The following is an 18,077-nucleotide window of genomic DNA, read 5'->3' as shown; positions in this document are numbered from 1 at the left end:
AAAAGGAGCTCCAGATTATGTTGCTGTTTTCTTTTACTGTTCAGTCAACAGAAAAATAGCCAAAAGAAAAGAAATAAAACACAAAGAAAGACATTTTCATTTCCCATTTTCAGAGCTTCCATTCTCTTTTATCTCCCAGGGAACTAGTGTGCATGATTATGTAATTACCATTTTAAAAGGCAATTATATAACTTTTTTTTTTTCTTAAAGCATCCGAGTTGTAATGCTTTCACATAGGCAAATAACAAGGGCTTCTTTAAAGAAGTTTCAGTTGGGCTGTTAATAATATTTGGCTAGCATTAGCATAGTATATCTTTTTCCATTCTTTTATCCTATCTGTGTTCTTATTTTTAAAGTAGGTTTCTTATAGTGATCATATAGTTGGGTTTTGCTTCTTTTAATCCACTCTGATACATCTGCTTTTTAACTGGGGTCTTTAAACCATTTACATTTAATGTGATTATTGATATAGATGGCTTAAAATCAGCTATCTTGCTATTTGTTTTCCTTTTGTTCCATATTTTTGTTCTTTTCAGCCTTCTTTTGGACTGCTTTTAATTATTCCTTTTTACTCCTTTGTTGGCTAGTATACTAGCTCTAACTATTTGTTCTTCATTTTAAGTTTATAGTTTATAGTATACATCTTTAACTTCTCTTAGTCTACCTTCAAATGACATACCACTTCATGTGTATTTAAGACCTTACAACATTATAATTCCATTTCCCACATCCTGGCCTTTGGATCATTACATTATTGTTACACATTTTACTTCCACATATATTTTGAACCCCACAAAACATTGTTATTATTTCTGCTTTAACAAGTCACTCATTTAAAGGTATTTAAAAACTAAGAACAAAGATTCTTTATATTTATCCACATATTTCCCATTTCTCTCACTCTTCATTCCTTTGTGTAGGTCTAGATTTTCACCTGGTTTTCCTTCTGCCTGAATGACTTTCTTAAATATTTCATGTAGAGCAGGTCTTCTGGTGATGAAATCTTTTAGGTCTTATATATCTGAAAAGTCTTTATTTTGACTGTATTTTTTGGTAGGGAATTCAAAATTGACACTTTTGTTTCTTTCAGTGCTTTAAATATGTTGTTCTTCTGGCTTGCATTGTTTCCAAAGAGAGGTCTACTCTCATTCTTACCATAATGTTTCTCTTTACTCTGGCTGCTTTTAAGATTTTTTTCTTTATCACTGGTTTTAAGCAATTTAATTATGAGAACCAAAAATGAATGCCACTCATTTTTTCTTTGAAAAGATTTTTTTTAAACCACTCATTTTCTTTTTCTTTTTCTTCTTCTGCAATGTCTAATCTGTTGTTAATTCCATTCAAGGTATTTTTTGTCTTAGTCCTATCTTTTTTTTTTAATTTCTGGAAGTTTGATTTGGTCATTAAAAAAAAAGTTCTTAACATGTCTTTATTTAGCATGTTCAATTTTTCATCTAACTTTTTGAAAATATAGACTAGAATTATAATAAACATTTTAACATCCTTTTCTGCTAATTCTACCAGTTGTGTCATTTCTGGGTTAGTTTTGCTTTATTATTTTATCCTCATTATGGGTCATATTTTCCTATCTCTTTGTATGCTTGGTATTTTTTTTTTTTTTTTGTAAAATTTATTTATTTATTTTAGAGAAAGAGGGGGAGAGAGAGAGAATGAGAGAGCACAAGCAGGAGGAGGGGATTGGGAGAGGGGGAGAGTCTCAAGCAGACTCCCAGCTGAGTGTGGAGCCCAACACAGGGCTCCATCTCACAACCCTGAGATTATGACCTGAGCCAAAATCAAGAGTCAGATGCTCAACTGACTAAGCCACGCAGGTGCCCCTGCCTGGTAATTTTTGATTAAATGTCAGACATTGTGATTTTGCCTTGTTTAGTGTTGGATATTTTTGATATAATTATAACCATTCTTGAGTTTGTTTTAGGATGAAGTTAAATAACTTGAAAAGTTTGATCTTTCTAGGCTTGCTTTCAAGCCTTGTTAGGCAAGATCAGAGTAGCATTTAGTTGCCTGAATGACTTTCTTAAATATTTCTTAAATATTGAGGTAATACCTTCTGGACACTCTACCTGATATCTTATGAATTGGGTGATTTTCCACTTTCACTAGTGGGAATAGATACTATTTCTGATCTGTGTGAGCTCCAAAGATTTCTCTCTCTGCTTTTTTGTGTTGTGCTTCTTTCTTCAGTCTCAGGTAGTTTCCTCACATATGTGCTGACCAGTATTACCCTAAAATTTCAAATGGGATCTTCTGCAGATTGCTATAGTTGTCTATCTGTGGAGCCGTTTTCTCTCTGGTACTCTGTCCCACAAACTCTAGCAGTCTTGTTCTCCCTGGACTCTCAGTTCTATTTCTTCAACTCAGATATATCTCTAAGTTTCTCTTGGATTCTTCCTCCATGTGCTGCATCCTGGAAACTCCAGTCAGTTAGCTGGAGTATTATAGGGCTTTCCTCATTTATTTTTCCCTCTCTCAGTAATCGCTGTCCTCTATTGCTTGTTGTTCAATGTCTTACAACTATTTTTTCCTATATTTTGCCTATTTGTTTTAGTTGTTTTAAGTGGGAAGATAAATCAGTTCTTTACTCTCCATCATGATTGATGGCAGAAATCTCTATTAATTGTATTTGATTTAAATCTTGTCAACCTACAAAAGTACTTTTCTAGAACTGGAAAAATTTTACCTGCCTTTTCAGGAAGTATTTTGAATGATTAAGTTTTTCCATTACCTGGGCTGACATCTGTTAATCTGTCATCTGTTAGCAAGAATGTATCAACAAGTACTCTATCATCAACTTATTAGTCAGTTTTTTTATATGCAAAATTGGTGCAGTTATATCAGCCTTCAACTTTCATACAGGTATACCACATATAAATAAACAATGTCAGGCAATGGTTTTTGACAATAACACATTGTGAATGCAAGCTACAGTAGCACATGTTTCATGACTAAAAACTGAAATAGTATTAGATCTAGATTCTAGGATTCTATAATTTTATTTTTATGATGTACACAAAGTGGGGCAAATTTAGAATTACTGTCTTTTTAATACTGGCTAAGAAGAACTCTTCAAAAAGGAGTCTACCATGTTCAGCATAGATAGAATATCACAGGCTTTTGCTAAAATGAAATGAAAGATTTAGGGATATATTATTTCTTGAATAATTAGCTTTGAGAATAAAAAGCCCAAAAAAGTAACAAAAATTAAATTCTTTAATTGTGCTCTTCTGAAAGGCAGTACTGGTTTTTGTGAGTTCTTTCTCTGTCCCTGTCAGCATGCATGTTTGCATGTATGTATATGTGTGCATGGGTGTATATAATAATATTATAACTAAAATAACTATACAAGTCATTTACCACCAGTTTGATCACTTAGAGAAACCTCTACTTAATATGTCATACTGCATGTTCCTGGCAGAGTAGGACTAGAATGCACATTTCCCAACTCCAAGTGTGATAAAGTTTTCTTTCTGCTTGTTCCTGTATTTCTCCTTTTTTATAATGGAGACGTAGAGGAAAAAGTATCTGGAAAGATTATTTATGCCACATCACAACTTACTTTATCCCACTGAAATTTTTTTATCCTACCTATTTAAGAAATCTATGTGAGTAACAGGTTATTTGACAATTAGGTATGGTTAACTACAATTAATGTGGGTTTATTATATTATATACTCAGTACTGAATTACAAAACCATTATATCTTAGATGTTACCATTGACATCATATTTGTTAATCCACCAACTTACAGTAGTCATTAAAAATAGAGATAACAGTTTCTTATATTTTTGGTACTTCTTACCAAAATAATTTACCTGAGGGACACATACCTTATCAAGCATTCCATCTATCTTTCTGCATGTCCCATCCCTAACAAAATACAACAGCTCAACAGACAGTTACAATCTACATTTATCCACTAATCACTCTTTGGTGTTCAGGTCAATAGTCTTAATGAAGTGCAGTCTCTTCTCTATAAAAATTGTCTTGTGTTGCATGAAGTACAGTTTTACCGAATAACATCTTTGGTGGATGAGAATGGCCACAAATATTTTGCGACTTCCTCCATCAAGAGGTAGAGTCCATTTTCCCATTGTTTGTGTCTGGGCTCTCTTGTGACTCGTATTATCATAAAGCAGACATGATATTATGTGAGGTATGAGCCAACACCTTATAAGGTTTTGAAGTGTTTTTGATAGTCCTCTTGGAACTCTGTTTCCTGGAGACTGAGAGACCATGTGGAGAGAGACCCAGATACCTCAGTCATCTTAGCCATTCCAGTTGTCCCAGCTGAGATCACAGACATGTGAGTGAGCCCAGTGGACATCACATGGAGTAAAGATGAAATTGTTGCAGCTGAATTCATTCCCCACTGCTGACCCACAGAATCACAAGCAAATAGTTACGTTGAGCTGCTATGACGTTTTGTGGTAGTTTCTTACACAGCAAGAGGCAACTGGATGCTGTACAAGTGAATAGTGCCTCCATCTCTGCCTTCCTTTCTCCCTTCTTTTAATTAGCACTTCTACCAACTTCAGTTTCTCTTCTCTAGGCCCTTTAAAAGTCTTTTATTATAATGTACTCTATGCAGTCATACCCGATGCAATCCATTTCCTATTAACTATTTATATAATAGGTTATATAATATGGACAAAGTGTTTTTTTAAAATCTCAGTTTATTTAATTCTTCTAGAACACTTATGAAATAAATAGATGGCAATGATATTCAATTTTAAGATGATGAAGCAATACTTTGCATTAATATAATACCTTTCTTTTTAGAGAGGCTCACTTTGCTTTGTAGACATGATCTCAGCATTCCTTTAATTGTGCAATCAGATAGATAAAATGTGATGAGCAAACCTAATATCTTCATGGAATTTCTGGTACTGCTTGGACCATGCTAGTGTTCTTTTCTGCTGGATTATTATATATGATATACCTGGGGGATATGATGGAAATAATCACAAAGACATACAGAATGTTTTACTTTGTTTATATAGAGCCAAAGAATAGACAAAATTAGAGACTTTTAGGTTTATTTGAAGAAGATAAAAACATTTCACTCCCTTTTATTCTACTCCTAACATTTTCTTTCTAAATTCCTGTACTTTAGCACTTAAAATGACCTGCTTTGGCTATTTTTGTGGATTGTGCGAACTGGTTGGCTGCTAAACTTTATTTTACCTTTGAAAGTTTGGACGTGGTGTGTTTGTTAACAAATTTTTTTATTTCTTGGAGTCGGAAGACCTGTCTCACATTTCAACAACACATTTAAGCTGTCACCACCACCTCATCACAGAACATTCTGTCTTCACATTCCTAAGCTCAAATAAAGATTTGCCCTTACATTTGTGACCTAGTTGAGGATGGAAATCTCTATCCTGAGGTCTGTAAAACTACCAAAATGGTATAAAATTTGTGTGGATGTGCCTTTTTTTCTTGGAAAAGTGTGTATAGTTTTTCAACAAACCTGTTGCCCCCCAATTTCTTAACCAATATCCGAGGAACCTGGATTTTATGACATTTCTGTATTCCCACTTCGGTTCCACCAAGAATTAAGGCTCCATAGCATCATTCAGATAATCCAAATATGTACTTTCCTTCCAAAGAGCAGACTTTTCAGGGGCACAAAGAGATCAACTGTCAATCTCAGGAAATGACCAATGGAATCATGTCAGGGAGGAAATTCTTATATGTGGTATTATCTTGGTTAGTTTGGGCTGCTATAACAGAATACCATAGAGTGGCTAGCTTAAGCACAAGCATTTGTTTTCTGAAGTTCTGGAGTCTGGAAGTTCAAGATTAGGGTGCCAGTGTGGTTAGGTTCTTAGTGAAGGCCCTCTTTCTGGTTTGGTTTTTAATATCTAAGCTAGTTGTCTTTCTCTTCTTGTAAGAACACTAATTCCATCTTGGGGGGATCTACCTTCATGACCCAATTACCTCCCAAAGGCCCCACCTCCAAATACCATCACATTTGGGCTTCAACTTATGAAATTTGGGAGATGCAAACATTCACTCCAAAGCAGATATTAAGCCATATTATATTTCATTAGGATTATAGTGTAATGTTTTCTCAAACCATGGTATGGAAAATCAGAAATTACCTGGATCTTACTCCAGACAAAGTGAATAGGAATTTTGAGGGATCTGTATTTAGTCAAATTTCTTTGGTGATTTTAACATACACTGAAGTTGGAGAATCACCGATAGACAGTATATTAGAAGACTGCAGTCTGTTTTTCTTCTTTTAAAGACAAATGAAATCAAATACACAAAGAATGTAGAACTTTTTCAAAATATAGCAAGAGTTATAACCAGCTAGTCATGTGATCAATTAAATGTAATTAATTTCATGCTGGATTTGGTTATGGTTATTATTATTATTATTATTTTTAGAAAGTGACATGCATGCACAGTAAAGGGAAAACTGACATCCCTTTGTTGAGACTGTTTATGAGATGCTTTCTTTTGAGAGAACATTTAGATGGCACTGTGTCTGTCTGGTGGGAAAAGGTTTTCAGCTCTTGTCTGTTGATCTTGAGGTTTTGTTGCACTAGGGAATGAAACACTCAGTGTGTTATATCCACAGAAGCAGAAAGTGCTTTCTTTCCCCCAGCCCCTTCTTCCTAAGATGTCATATCTTGAAGAAAAACAAAACAGAAAAGGAACAAATTTATTCTCAGGGAGCTTGGAGGAGCATGAATTATTTATTCTCAGAAATCCTCTACCATCTTTTCATGAAAGAGAGCCCTATTATTAAAAGTGAATGTTTCTTTTTCTGCATGTCAATAACTGGGAGATCAGAATGGACTGGCTGTTAGATAGCTTCCTCCTTGGGGACTGAGCTCCCCAAGGCAGCCTCTGCAGCAGCTAAGTTATTTTTAAGACAATAAAATCATTGGAATTGATATATTAACATCCAAAATTGATGTGACAGAGGTCTGCCACTGAGGCAGTCTAAAAGGAAGAAAAGGCCATTAAAATGATCCCAATTACCTTTTAATTATGAATTAACACATTTGCATAAATCATAGCACAGAGAATTTCCGGGTACATGTGCATGTGTGTGTTTAAATTGCCTGGGTTTATGAGGCTCCTTATTTTCTTTCAGCTAGGTCGAGCAGTAAATTCTCCACTACCTTCATCCTGGAGCATAGGAAGCCAATTCTTCTTGCCTGGGGAAAAATGTAAATTCTCCCTTGATGCCAGTAATCTCATTTTCTTTCCAAGCAGTTGTGCAAATGAGAACAATCGTTTTTTGTCTTTTCCAGTTCATACTGGGCTTCTCTAGAGCTGAGAGAACATGGTGCTTCCTTGATAAAATAAATTTTTGTTAGGAAGAGGCAGCTGGGCATTTCAATCCTGGAGGGATGGAAAATAAAGGAGAATTACAAATTGGGCTTGTCATTCTGCTGGGCAGTGACTTTGGGAGTCACAGCCTCTGAGGGCCCACCTAGCAACCCGATTCTCTTTGCTCTAGGGTAAGTGGGGAGCTGGAGACTATTGGCATTTTATTCCTGGAAATAAAATACTAGCTGTTTGAAATCCGCTTTTTGTCTATTTCTGAGTTGAGGGAGACCCTGGCATTTGAATCGTTGTTACACAGACTCCTATATGTCCAATATATGCATACGATCCAGCCTTCCTAGAGAAAAGGCAGTGTTTGTTGACTTCCATTTGTTAAAATAGGTAACCTTTTACAGAAAAATGTCAAGACTGGAGGAAGGCAAAACTCTACAGGAAAATAGTCGATCTGCAGTGTCACCGCTATCCACCCCCATCTTAGACGTTCCCACCCCCACACGTGCTCAGGGCCTTTGTGCCACTGACAACCCTTTCCCACTCAGATTTCCATGCCTCTCTCCTTTCTCCCTTCCTGCCTTTTTCTTATTATTATCTAGGAGCTTGATATATTTCTATGAGGCAAAAGATTAGAAACAAACCAAATGCCCATCAATAGAGAGGGCTGGCTAAATAAAGTGTGGCACATCCATTTAATGAAATACAATGGAGCTGTAATAAAGAATGGAGAGCTCCATATACTGATAAGAAGAGATCTCCACGATTCATTGTTAAGAGAAAAATAAAAGACTCAGGACAGTGTGTATATTGTATCTTTTATGCTATCTTTTGGGCAAAAAAGTGGTGGGGGAATAAGAATCTGTAACCTTATTTTCTTGTATATGCTTAAAAAAAAAAGCATCTGGAATGATCATTAAAACCACAATAACAAATGAACAACAGTGGCTAATGCTGAGATAGGAGGTGGTTAGCTGGAGGGAGAGATTTCACTATATACCTTTTGGTTATTTATTTAATTGTATTTTTTAAATTTAAAATGAGCTTTTCATTTAAGTGTAACATACATTCAGAAAATTGCAAAGAGCCTTCATCTACAGCTCCAAGTATTCCTCTGTGTAGTCAGCAACCATATCTAGAAATAGAACATACTACCACCTCACCAGCCCCCGTGATGCCGGGAAGCTTATTTTCCTCAGGTGCCCTCCAGTCATTATCTGCTCCTGCTATCACGACTGCTCACTGCTGTTAAAAATTCATCTTTAGGAAGAAGTCAAATCATGACTCTCACACAAATATAAAATGCATATGGGTCAACGATTTTAACTCACTAATTAATAAGAAAACTGGTAAAATATAAAAAAACCCCAGAAAACCAAAAAAATCAAAAACAGAACAGTTCAAAGAGAATCCAAAGAACAGATACTTATATAGGTAATTAGTAATGTTCAAATGAATTAGCTAATAGATGCAAAATTAGCCAATATCCACGGGGCAATAATCAATTACATCTTCACCTGACAAAATTCATTGGTATATGATTAAACAAGAATAATTTGTATTACTATCCCTTGCTTACAACTTATACTGCTGTAAAGTAGCTCAAAGACAATGAAAGGTACAGGCTCTGTAGAATCAGATAACCCAGAAGGGGAATACATAAAAATTCTGACGTCTTTCTCTCAATATTGTGTTGATTAAATTCATTTATTTCATCGTATGCAGTTTTTGTACATTCATTTTCATTGTGTGATTATACCACAACTAATTTATTAATTCCATTGCTCATGGACATTTGGATTGTTTTCTGTTTTGAGCTGAGAAACTAAACCAGGGGTCAGCGAAATTTTTCTGTAAAGGGACAGATAATAAATATGCGTGGCTTTGTAAGCCCGTAAGTTTTAGTTGCAACATCTGGACTCTGCTGTTGTGGCAGGAAAGCAGCCATAGTCAATATGTAAATGAATGGATGTAACTGTGTTACAATAAACCTTTATTTACAAAAACAGGTAGAGGGCTGGATTTGGTTAAAAGACTAGCTTGCTGACTTCTGATCTAAACCTTCTACACACGTACAGCTTACCGTCCATTTTAGCATAACTTGACTATTTCAGGAGATGTTTGACCATGTAGGTACGAGTTGCAAGTAACTTTATTGTTTAGGGAACCTACCAGAAGTCCCATTTAAACAAAAATCAGACTGTTCAACTTTTCAGTAAATAGCACCAAAAGGCGGTTAACTTTTCAAGACTCTTTGGAAACCTCACCTCAAAGTACTTGCTTTCCTGTGTCCATCAATCCTGTACTATAATACCTGACTCTTACCAAATCCTAATCAAGCTTCTCACATTGAAAGACCTACCTTAAATCTAAGCAAAAACATCCTCAATATCTCTCCCCCGACTAAAATGCTACTAAGACCCTGGCAAGAGAATGCTCTCCTTTACTGCAGTAAGCAATAGGCTCAACTTTGTTTTAGCAATAGATTATGTGGAGGTATTTTCGGGGAGCCAGCGTCTGACAGAGCTCTTATGAATAGTGCTGTGATAAACATTCTCACAGTGTCTTTTGGTCATATATGCACACATTCCTGCTAGGACTGTATCTATGGGAGGAACTGCTAGGTCACGGGGTATGTGTATGTTCAGTTTAGTAGATACTGCTAACCAGCTTTCTAAAACAGCTGCTATTAGACTTTTGATCTCTGAATGCATCACCTATTAAAAAAATAAATAAAAACGCAAGAAACAAGGATATAAAAAAAGTAAAGTCAGTATAGCCAAAACTGTGATTATCTAGCAATCAATAAAGAAAAAACTATATTTTATGGACAAAAATATCCTGGTTTTTGGAAAGATGTACGCTATGCCGAAACAAATCTGATTCTTGAAGGGCTATTGCAGCTAGCACCGAATATACCACGCGAGTGTTTGGGTCTTTTTGCCCTAATTCTACATTCACTAAGCATGCTTACAATTATGAACTGGATTTCCTGAGACACCTTGTGTGCCTGATACCTCTTGCACTTTGCCTCACATCCTTTCAGACTCACTTTTGATTTTAACTATAGCTAAAGGAACGAGCTATGATCTGTATAGGCTTTGACTCACATTGTGCTGAAAGTATCATGCCCTAGGCATGCACTGTGTGAATTTTACTCTTGGCCAGAGGGCTTCTCCAATGACACAGCATGAGATGCAGAAGGGAGCCCTGAAGTGGGAGTTTTGGGAGGCAGTATTTCCTGGGACAATGCTCAGCCATTGGGGAATAATGGCAAATACCTCTCCAAAGTGAGGGAAAAGTGCCTGAGCTGACCCTCATCCTAGCCCCTGAATTAATTCCAGGAGGATTTGTCTTAAGCAACATGTAAGTTGAGTTCTTTTATCATTGAACCACAGCACAAATATGATACTCTTGGTCCATACTCAGTTGCATAAAAAAAATTATGGGAAAATTTTGTGAATTCTATGTGAAGTTTGGAGCCAGAGGGCTGGGCCAGTGAGCACTAACTCTATAGTCTCTGCTTATCTCATGAGTGAAAGTGACTTCAAGTCCTTTCTAGATTTTGGAAGGTCCTCTGGGAGATGCTGCGGTCTAAGCCCACATATTATCCCTGAGCACTAGCCCCTGGCCTGTAGCCCTGTGGAATTCCTAAAGCATACACTAGTGCAATAACTCAGATGCTCTACTTTCTATTTTCATGGCAACCAGGCTGTTGACCTCCATGTGACTCCCATCTTCTCACACCAGCTATTTCTCAAATCTTCACACAAAGTAAGTGCCTCATACAATGATAGCTTTAACTTCTACAGTGGCCCCATACTATTTAATGAACATTTCCCCACACTAGCTGACGGGGCTTGCAAGACTTCCATGAGCACAGGAGGAGCTCTACAGAGCAAGGACAGCTGTAGAATCGTGGCTTGGAAGTAGCATCCTGGAGGGAAGGGATCCTGATGGAAGTCTGGGTTTGGCTCTTCTTATGTCATAGGCATGCTCTGAGCATAAAGCTAGGAAGGCTCCTGGAAACTTCTCAAGTATTTCAGGTCATAAACAGGGAGCTATCCCTTCTCTTGCTTCCTTCTTCCAGGTGTGCACTGGAAGATCCCGTGTGGACCCTGTCTGGTACCCCATTCAGCATGTCTTGCTCCAGGGTTACCAGGGGGGCAGCACCTGGTGGGATGAGAGGTCTGTGCACCGAAGACAGAGCCTCAAAGCTCATGTTTCATCTTAAGCATACAACTGCTATGCAGAAGCCTTTCAGTAGCCACACCCACATAGAGAATAGAATTCGACGTTTCAAGTGCTTCAACATAACGAGGCCAGCTTTGACTGTAATTTAGCTTGTGGAATAATTTTTTCCACTGTAAGCAAGTGTGGGCTCTTGGTTATTTCAGGGGAAGTGAGTTTTGTTCTGGACCTGGGAGTGATCTCATTCAGTAGGAGGGTTCTGATCCCGTCCCTGCTACTCCTGTTGCTAGAATGCCGCTTTTCTTAGTGTGACAGGTGGGAACTGTCCCATTTTACTTTGGAGCTGTATCAGTCAGGGTCCCAGCAGGAACAAGATGACACACTTGAAATAGGTTTATTCAACGAGGGCTCTATTTAAAAAGGTTGGGTATAGACGAACCACAAGGCATGGTGAAGTAACCTGGTGCTAGCAGAAGCAGAGGTGTTCCTACCCTCAGGGCCACAGAACGTGGAGAGAGTGGTGTTGCTTTAGCTTCCTGGGGGACAGTAGTAACTTTTCAGGGGGCATATCCAGCTTGAGCTGATCTTACAGGGAGGGAGCCCCTCCCCTCCTCACAGAACCACCTGGTTAACTTCCTATTAACCAGACTCAACTTGAAGCCAGAGGACATGGGAGCCTACTGATGCCATCCTCAAGGCAGCTGTGTAGAAGCAGAGACCAAGACAGTGAAGAAAGGAGAGTGGCTCTGGAGGGGCAAATGGGAGCCATCGGGCCCAAGGATCGGGGCATACAAGTCTTTTTTCATCTAAGTCATGATTAGATAATCACTGAAGCTTCACCACTATGGGTAGGAAACCCAATATTAGTCCATTTGGGGGGTTACTTATTTTGGATTACATACAGAGCAACTTCTGTGGTTCTGACAAGATGTCCTCCAGCTGTCACTCTGGCTCCACATGGTGCCCTGTGTGTATGTGGGCAGGGGGTTGTCCTCCACGGCCTCTCTGGACTTGCTGCCCAGGGCAGGCTGCCACACCATGTGTGAGTGTTTCTTCCCACTGCTCACATGTCTACTTCTTGAAACTGTGAGCCTTCTCCTAGTTCTCCTACGGTGGTCCCTTCATCCACACTTGAAACACAAAGTCTCCTCTACTTCCCCCTTTTGACAATCTGGCTCAATCTCTTAGTGGACTTGGATCCGCTTAGATGTGATGTAGTACATCTCTGCAGGGGCCACCTAGGTGTATCACATGAGTGTGTGGGGTTAAGTATATGGAAGAGCTGGAGTCCAAGAAGTGTTTCACGTTCCTCTTCCTCCACAGTCGGGTAAATCACAGGGCAAATATGACACCAAATGACAGCTAAAGTCTGAATTCAAGCAATAGTGAGGACTGGCTTCTCTGCTTTAGCTGTTTGCTGTCTTTTGGGAATGTAGGCTATTTTAAGATACACTGGCATCCAGATTTTCATGTAAAACCTCTCAATTTTTAAATGCTGGCTCTGGGGAGCTATGACAAGGTATGAAGACAAATACTACAGTGTCACGTGGAGGCGATTAAAAAATAAACTTTTTAGGGGAGCTGGTTTACAAAGCTGGGCGTGGAGAAGAATAGGAGTTTAGTCTTTTGTCCTTTCACTGCCACACAGGGGAGCAGGCTGGGGTCTAGTAATGCTGCTGCATGTGCAACTTCCCTGGGAAGGACCCTGCGCACCTGCTACCTTATCTTCTGATAATGCCAAGTGTGAGGTCACCCGCCGGTAAGGGATAATGTTTTGAGTTTAGGCATCAAGCAGCCAACTTGAGCTTATCAAGAGTAAACTCTTAATTACCAAGAGTAAATACCAGCTATGCAGAGTGGTTTGGGAATGTCAGTTGCTACCTGGCAAAGTCACAAGAAGTTGGATTTGGCTTCCTGAGAGAAGCAACCCCCGGTCTCATGGAAAGTCGGGCTCGCCAGATGCTGGTCAGCTCATTGCTAAGAACTTGAGCTCTGTTGTCCTTCATTGGATAATCCTGTTTGTTTCTCTCCACTGCAACTAATTCACAGATTTTAGAACACTGAATACATGTGAAACAAACAAAACAAAACATGTCTTTGGGCCACCAGTTTGAGAATCTTGAGCAGACACTGGAAACCAAGAATGCCTACATAGGGAATTGTCTACAAGGGTGAAGACCTGCCTGATGTCTCCTTTTCAACCCTCACACTGAAAAGGTGGCCTCCCATCCCCTGGAGTCAGGGAAAACCCAAATATTGGGAGGAAAAATTAAATGACTTTCTGTTCTCCTGGGGAGATACACTTAACTGAGTTCTGATTAATCTGTAGCAGATTAAAATAAAACATAGGTAATTTTACAATACCCTGATACTGTTGATTTTTAATGAATGACTTTTCTACACTAGTAGACAAATTAGAATCTTTAAAACTCACTAGAGAAGGAGAATGTCCTCATGGGAGGAAATGATTGGACTATAGGATCCTTTCCTTTTCATCCCGAACCCATGTTTTTTTGGAGTACTTGCTCATGATTGCTGCGCTGCCCACCCTAAGTGGCTCAGTGCTGGGGGGGGGCTGGCAGCATTAATGCTTTAGACCAAACGTGGATTCAAAGGCCTTTCCTTTGTCTTCGCAGCACAGCTAGACAAAACTGTCCTGTTTAAATAAGACTTTGGTGATGCCAAGAGAAAATAGGCACAGTCACTGCCTTCCTGGTATGACTCCAGGGCTCATCAATACAAGATGATATTGGATAATCTTGATTCCAATACATGGCTTACTCACAAACCTGTGTTCTATCATATAGATCTTTCTTCATTTCTGGCTTTCTTCCAGGTGGTGGAACCTGCCTTACTCATACTTGACTATGTGGATATCCACTTTCCTCCAGGCCTAAGGGAGAAGGTTCCAGACTTGTTCTTCCTGCAGCCTCCATGAGTCAGCCCTAGTGGGCCTAGTTTCCTCTTTGAAGACATTTTTCTTCCCCAGGTGGACTTTCTCTAATCACAGGTATCTGGCATTTTTCTAGCCTATTTCCAAAGGATAAATGTATTGGGATGCAACATAGCAATCCCAGATACATAACACAGAAATGGGGTTTGGTGAGGTGTCACTTCACAGTTACATGCTTGAAATGTCCTGCTTTAAAGAGAAGAGTAAGAGTTGACATGATATTACAGAAAAATAAGACAATAACACAATAATATCAGAAAAATAATACAATCTATCATCTCTGAATATTATTTTGAATAACATACTATATTTAGTTCTATGTTTGAAAATTGAATTTAAGAGCCTTTTGATGTTTGATATAATTTCCCATCATTACTGAACATTGACTTCCACTGGGTGGAAAAATATTTGTAAGTGATCCGAAAATTAGCTTACCATTCATTTTGCTTTAGACAAATATTGAGCACATATTTTGTATCTAGGTATTGTGCTAGGTATTGAGGATATAGAAAATGACTCAGGAACTTATATATATAAGAACTATATGATAGAGTAGAAATTTAATGACTAAGTATATATTATATATGTGTATATACATGTGTATGCAATATGTGGATTCGAGTTGTTCAGAATTCATTTGCAAAAGCAGAGTCACTCTGTGTAGTATGGAATGAAGATGAAATTGTAGGAATAAGTCCTTACACAGCTGTGAGAAAAGCTGGGGAAATGAAGGTCTGGAAGTGGGAGTCAGACCAAGGAAAGAGTCCTTAGCCTGCCTGGAACCCTGACATGGGGGGACAAACCAGAGCTTCCACATCAGGCTCTTGCACTGGGGGAGCTCGTGGAGAGGCCTCTGAGGAGCTACGGGCTGTGAGGGTCCACAGCTTCATGTCTGGTTGTGGGCCTGGGGCTGCCATTAGACAGCGAGGCCAGCAGTCAAGAAGAAGAGCTAGATGCAGAATAGAGGAGAGTGAGGGAGGGCTGGGACCCATGGGGCACCTTGCCCCTGACCATGACCACATCTGACAATGCTTGCTGTTTTACTTCTGCATTCCAAATTTTCATACAAAATTCCTTTATTTTGGCCAGCTTTAACTTGGAACCATACAGAGAAAGATATTTTGAGAAGCATAGTTTCCATTTTTAATCAACTTGACACTGCATATTCCAACAAACTAATTATATAAGTGAAGGGTGGCAGAATATGCCACTCTAAAATCTTTGGCATAAGGATTATTTTGAGCTGAAGGCACTAGAACAACAGCAAATGGCAGGTGAGGCTTTCTCTGAATTCTACTTATCTGCCTAAAGACAAATCCTCCAAAGGGAACTTAATTGTCATAAATCCCCTCCCTGGGAATTCCATCAAGGAGGGAAGATTGACTCTTATCACAGGAGAGGAGCCTAGAAATCACACACCATTTTCACTTTGTCACAGACTGACAAACTTTGTCACAAACTATCATACTGCCCATCTATTCCTTCAGGGCCCATTCATCTTTCCTAAAAATCATTTACTCTCCCTTAAGTAGCTTACATCTCCACTTAAGGCAGAATGTAAGCTCTCAAATCTTACCACTTTTTCAGGTAGTCACTTTTTTCCCAGTGATGCTCCCATGCACATAATATTAGAAATGAAAGATATGTATATATATATGAAAGGTATATATATATATATATATATATATATATATATATATATATATATACCTTTTCTCCTGTTAATCTGCTTGTTGTCAGTTTATTTCATAGACACGGTTATGGAACATAGGAGGGTGCCCCTATGTAAAAATCTCCACACATGTGATATTGGCCTTTTCTGATTGATTACACAACTTTTCTGAAATGGCCCCATGAATACATTTACACGTATACTAGAATTTCTAAGAAATGGTTACTCTTTTCAGTGATAACTTGTCTTGAAGGCATGCTAAATGGGATTATTTAAAGCAAGCAAAAAGTCTGATAGATTTTTGTCTCTCTTGGGTGCATCATATTTGGCAGAGAATCTCCCTCATCATAAGTGCTTAAAATAGCGTATATAACCCTATGACAGATCCCGCCCAATTTCCTCCATTTCAGAGGCTGTGTGGATGTCAACACACTTGCCATCAGTTAGAAACTCCCATAAATCACAAGTTCTTATTGTCTTGTTAGGTGTTCAGGTATTGTTAAGTAAAATCTATTTAGAGAGCATACATACCTTATTTAACTCTTATGGCCACCAGAGAACTGGCAACGAATATTGGTGTTCTCCAGTGACAAACAAAAGGTTTTACTTGGCAAGGGCTACAGAACCGGAGGCAAAAGCAATCATCAGGGATGTTTCTTAATGATTTCTGTCAACTCGGGACTGCAGAAGCCTCAAAATTCTTGAGTAAATAATGCTAAAACGAACACATGATTACAACAAAAGGAATTACATATCTTTTCATTCACAATTTCTTTTCTTGTATTGAAATAAGATCCCTTCTCCTATCCTGAAAAGCTTATTCTAATACTCCTTTCACATTATTTGACAAGAAAAAACTCCAGGTGATGCAGGGGCACAAACTTGAGGGAAGAGAGAACTGGGTTTCTATCCATAGCTTTTACTATCTGTGGCCTTGAGCTATTAACCATTATGGGCTTGGTGGCTTTTTTTCCCCCAAGTTGGCACCTTTAAAGGATTTTTGTGATGAGATAACTAATTCAAGTACTTGGCTAATTGTAAGTAATCCATAAATGTTAATTTCTTTACAATTCTACTCAATATGAAGTTATTTTATCATGGTAATAATGTGCCTTTCTCTCATAAAGCTATCACTAAGAAGCTTTTGTGGCTGTTGATTTTCCTCATAAGTAAGGACCAATGCTTCCTACATAGGTAATAATAGGTTTGCCATAGGTTGATCATGAGCCTTCTCTTCTGCTTTTTGCATTGGATGAACAAAATGTGGATTGAGGAGGGATGATAGCTACTAAAGATCATCAGAAAGAGAGACACTGAAGTAACTTCTAGGCCCAAGATGGAGCTGCTCTTTCTTGGGATGCCGTATCAGCAAACTGAACTTACAAGTTTCTGTAAGTGTTCTGACCAGTAACTAAGTATATCCAGTCAGCCAATCTCTAAACCCCAAGCCAACTCTGGGCTCTGTACATATTTCCTTGATCTTTCTAAATAAAGTCAAATGTGCAGCCCTAGCCAAGCATGCCCCGTCTCTGCATTGCCTCTTCTAAGGCCCTAGGAAACTGGGTCTTGCCTCAGATCCCTCGGGAACAGTGCTCTGCTGTTTGTGAGGCACTGTACTCCCCTAATCCGTTATTTCCTTTGAATAAAGGATATCAGATTGGTTACTAAATTGTTTTAGATTTGCCATTTGACAGAGGCTACTGGAGAAATGGAAGAAAACTCTCTCTTTAGTCTTGTTCTGGAAGATGTTTGACATTTTTTAAAATGGGGTGAGTGGAATATTGTTTTGCTTAATAGCAAGAAGAAAGTCTAAAGTTAATATATTAAAATCTTGGACAACCAGACATTGGATTGATTCAGTAATTTGTAAGCGGGGATACTGTCATGGGAAACAACCAGTGGTGGACTAGAATTCTCACCAGGCATCTTTATGCTTTTTTC

Source organism: Halichoerus grypus, chromosome 3 (assembly GCF_964656455.1).
Source record: "Halichoerus grypus chromosome 3, mHalGry1.hap1.1, whole genome shotgun sequence".
Lineage (NCBI taxonomy): Eukaryota > Metazoa > Chordata > Mammalia > Carnivora > Phocidae > Halichoerus > Halichoerus grypus.
This window is presented reverse-complemented; position numbering follows the sequence as displayed.